The 4452-nt window shown below is 57.1% G+C and overlaps 2 non-coding genes and 1 pseudogene across 2 annotated transcripts; all 3 read right to left on the reverse strand.

Moving 5' to 3' along the window:
* The window catches only part of LOC146144860 (large subunit ribosomal RNA), a 3679-nt pseudogene extending 2776 nt beyond the window's left edge, over positions 1–903 (reverse strand).
* A 248-nt stretch (positions 904–1151) lies between these two features.
* LOC146144861 (5.8S ribosomal RNA) lies at positions 1152–1305 on the reverse strand. The gene has a single exon (XR_014499110.1). It is a non-coding gene; the product is annotated as a 5.8S ribosomal RNA (ribosomal RNA).
* Positions 1306–1552: 247 nt separating this feature from the next.
* On the reverse strand, positions 1553–3363 carry LOC146144862 (small subunit ribosomal RNA). The gene has a single exon (XR_014500902.1). It is a non-coding gene; the product is annotated as a small subunit ribosomal RNA (ribosomal RNA).
* Between the last annotated feature and the right edge of the window lie 1089 nt (positions 3364–4452).

Raw genomic sequence — 4452 nt, forward strand, 5'->3', positions numbered from 1 at the left:
TTCACTGCGCCCATGGGTTTCGTACTGCCCCGTGGCTCGCGCTCACGTTAGACTCCTTGGTCCGTGTTTCAAGACGGGTCGGGAAGGTGGCTGACTTCAGCCGCGGACCCCGTGCGCCTCGCGAAACGACACCGGAAGCGCGACCGAGACGAAGAGGCTGGGCACTGAGAACAGTCCCCGACCCACGACGCCCCAGCCGGCACCGGGCGCTCGGCCCCGAAGGGCAGACGCGGCGATCTCTCCTCGCCCGAACGGCGGGCCGACGGACACGCGCGCCTATAGTACCCGACCGAGGCCGGGTTACCTTGCGCGCGGCCTTCTCGCCGCCGTCCAGACGGTCGCGGCCTTCGCCCGGCGCTAGTGCGCTGGTCCCCGATCGGGCGGCGCCGCCGGCGGCCCGTGAGGGTCCGCACGACAACGTCGCCGACAGGGGGCCGGCTGAAAGCGACCGGGCGACCCGACAGGCCCTCCCGTTTGCCTCTCGACGGTTTCACGTACTCTTTAACTCTCTCTTCAAAGTGCTTTTCAACTTTCCCTCACGGTACTTGTTCGCTATCGGTCTCGTGACCGTATTTAGCCTTAGATGGAGTTTACCACCCGCTTTGGGCTGCATTCCCAAACAACCCGACTCTGGGAAGACGCCGTAGCGCGCCCGCCTGTCGCCGCCATGGGCCTGACACCCGCTCTGGGAAAAGGCCTCGATCAGAAGGACGCGGGCGACCGGCGAAGCGCGCCGTGACGAATTCCGTACGCCACAATTCCGCGCACTCCAAAAGCGCGCGGATTCGGCGATGGGCACATCCCGCTTCACTCGCCGTTACTGAGGGAATCCTCGTTAGTTTCTTTTCCTCCGCTTAGTAATATGCTTAAATTCAGCGGGTAGCCTCGTCCGACCTCAGGCCGAAAGTAAGGACCGGGACTATTCTTCCCGTTCCGCGCTCGCCGTCGGCGCCGCGCGCCGCCGCGCACCTCGATTCCCGCCCTTGAGCCGCCAGCCGTTGGCCTCTTCGAGGTCGACTCGCCGCCGCCGCGCGGGATTCTGGTCGCGATCGTCGCGCATCGTGCCGTGCTGTCTTGAGCGGGACGGGCGCTCGCGCGTCCGACGCCGCAGCAGCCGCGCGGAGAAATCCCCGCGCGGAACGTTTGCAACGCGACCCTGAGGCGGGCGCGGCCCCGGGATTGACCCGAGGCCGCAATTTGCGTTCAGAACGTCGATGCTCAATGTGTCCTGCAATTCACACTAATTCACGCAGCTAGCTGCGTCCTTCATCGACTCACGAGCCGAGTGATCCACCGCCAAGAGCCATCCACGATTGTTTCGCTCGCACAGTGCCTCGCACTATAGGGTGACAAAATAGACCGCGCCGAGCGGTCGGCCAGGCCGACGCTTGAAGCCGGAGCGCGCGGCACCGCGGCACTCGACGCGCAAACATTACCGGGTGACCGAATCGCCGGCCGGCGCGCCGCTCCTCGCGGGTCGGGCGCCGGGTAGCAAAGACTTTTTCTCTCGCTTGTCCGAGTTTCGCGTTCGCCGAAGCGTTTGCGAGACCGTTAATGATCCTTCCGCAGGTTCACCTACGGAAACCTTGTTACGACTTTTACTTCCTCTAAATGATCAAGTTAGATCGTCTTCTCGGACGCCGGCTCGACCGTTGCCGGCCGCGCCAGGTCCAATCGGAGGACCTCACTAAACCATTCAATCGGTAGTAGCGACGGGCGGTGTGTACAAAGGGCAGGGACGTAATCAACGCGAGCTAATGACTCGCGCTTACTGGGAATTCCTCGTTCAAGGGAAATAATTGCAATTCCCTATCCCTAGCACGACCGGGGTTCAGCGGGTTACCCAGACCTGTCGGCCAAGGCGAGCACATGCTGATCCGGTCAGTGTAGCGCGCGTGCGGCCCCGAACATCTAAGGGCATCACAGACCTGTTATTGCTCAATCTCGTGTGGCTAAACGCCACTAGTCCCTCTAAGAAGTTAGACGCCGACCGATTGGGTCGCGTAACTAGTTAGCAAGCCAGAGTCTCGTTCGTTATCGGAATTAACCAGACAAATCGCTCCACCAACTAAGAACGGCCATGCACCACCACCCACAGAATCAAGAAAGAGCTCTCAATCTGTCAATCCTCACTGTGTCCGGGCCGGGTGAGATTTCCCGTGTTGAGTCAAATTAAGCCGCAGGCTCCACTCCTGGTGGTGCCCTTCCGTCAATTCCTTTAAGTTTCAGCTTTGCAACCATACTTCCCCCGGAACCCAAAGACTTTGGTTTCCCGCAAGCTGCCGGAGAGGTCGTAAAACTAACGCCCCCCGATCGCTAGTTGGCATCGTTTATAGTCAGAACTAGGACGGTATCTGATCGTCTTCGAACCTCTGACTTTCGCTCTTGATTAAAGAAAACATTCTTGGCAAATGCTTTCGCAGTCGTTCGTCTTGCGCCGATCCAAGAATTTCACCTCTAACGGCACAGTACGAATGCCCCCGTCTGTCCCTCTTAATCATTACCTCGCGCTCCGAAAACCAACAAAATAGAACCGAGGTCCTATTCCATTATTCCATGCACCATTATTCAGGCGAATCGCCTGCTTTGAACACTCTAATTTTTTCAAAGTAAACGTTCCGGCCGCCGCCGACACTCAGTCAAGGGCACCGGCGGAGAACCGGAGGTGAGGCCAGGACGGCCAGTACACGCCTTGCGACGGACCGGCCGCCTGCGCCCAAAATCCAACTACGAGCTTTTTAACCGCAACAACTTAAATATACACTTTTGGAGCTGGAATTACCGCGGCTGCTGGCACCAGACTTGCCCTCCAATGGATACTCGTTAAAGGTTTTAAAGTGTACTCATTCCAATTACAGGGCCTCGTTTAGAGTCCTGTATTGTTATTTTTTCGTCACTACCTCCCCGCGTCGGGAATGGGTAATTTGCGCGCCTGCTGCCTTCCTTGGATGTGGTAGCCGTTTCTCAGGCTCCCTCTCCGGAATCGAACCCTGATTCTCCGTTACCCGTAAGAACCTCGGTAGGCCAGTACCGTACCGACGAAAGTTGATAGGGCAGACACTTGAATGATCCGTCGCCGGTGCGAGACCGTGCGATCGCAAAGTTATCCAGAGTCACCAAAGGTTGCGGGCCGAAGCCCGGTCGGTTTTTGGTCTGATAAAAGCACGCCTCCCGCGAGGTCGGCGCTTCACGCATGTATTAGCTCTAGCATTTCCACAGTTAACCACGTAAAACGTACGATCAAATGAACCATAACTGATTTAATGAGCCATTCGCAGTTTCACTGTACGAGAGCTCGTACTTAGACTTGCATGGCTTAATCTTTGAGACAAGCATATGACTACTGGCAGGATCAACCAGGTAGCTACTTTAGCGTAGCCCCGAAAGGCCGACGAAGGAGGCGCCGCTGATGCGGCGCCGTCGCTCGGTCGATGCGAAACCCGAAGGCTTCTCTCCGTTAAAATTTCGTTCTTTGCTCGGCTGCCCGAACTCAGAAAACCGTCACCGCCCGTCGCACCCGCCGGAGTAAGACTTCGTCGGCAGGCCTTTCGACCGCCACGTCGCCAACACCGGCGCGAGCGCAACGCACGCCAGACAACTTCGCCGAAGCGACCGCTCAGAACCCGACAAACTGACACTCGGCTCTTCGCGCAGCAGCAACATCTGCCCAGCGAGCCAATCGCCTTTTCACCGATTCTTTACTTGTCGAAGCTTGTCAGCTCCCACAAGTATAGCAAAGATGAGTGTTGTCCCTGGGGTCTTCCGTTTGAAATTCTAACGTAAAAAAAAGGTGCACGATTGCGCCAGGTGTTGAACTATTGCGAGGCATATCACACGCTCGCGCGGCCTATACAGGCGCTTGCTCGCGCGCGCGGCCGAAATATGTTCAATGTTCGCGCGGCCTAAACAGGCTCATGCTCGCGCGGCCGAAATGTACTCAATACTCGCGCGGCCTATACAGGCTCTTGCTCGCGCGCGCGGCCGAAATATGTTCAATGTTCGCGCGGCCGACATGTATTCAATGCTCGCGCGGCCTAAAACAGGCTCATGCTCCCGCGGCCGAAATGTACTCACTGCTCGCGCAGCCTAAACAGGCTCATGCTCCCGCGGCCGAAATATATTCAAAGCTCGCGCGGCCTAAACAGGCTCATGCTCCCGCGGCCTAAATATGCTCTTGCTCGCTGGGCGGAAATATGCTAAAGCCCGAGTGCGCGAAAAAAAAATTGTAAAGGACAGTCACAAAAAAATAAAGACCTGCCCTCTATGTGAACGTGGAAAGGCCCGCCGCGCGGCAAAAAAGTGTCGAAAAGAAAAATCGAAAAAATTGCAAAGGACTGTCGACAAACATAAAAAATTTCGCCCCGATGTGAACGTGCAAAGGCCCGCCGCGCGGCAAAAAAGTGTCGAAAAGAGAGATCGAAAAAATTGCAAAGACTGTCGAAAAACATAAAA

This window comes from Ascidiella aspersa, chromosome 5 (assembly GCF_963924565.1).
Source record: "Ascidiella aspersa chromosome 5, kaAscAspe10.2, whole genome shotgun sequence".
Taxonomy (NCBI): Eukaryota; Metazoa; Chordata; class Ascidiacea; order Phlebobranchia; family Ascidiidae; genus Ascidiella; species Ascidiella aspersa.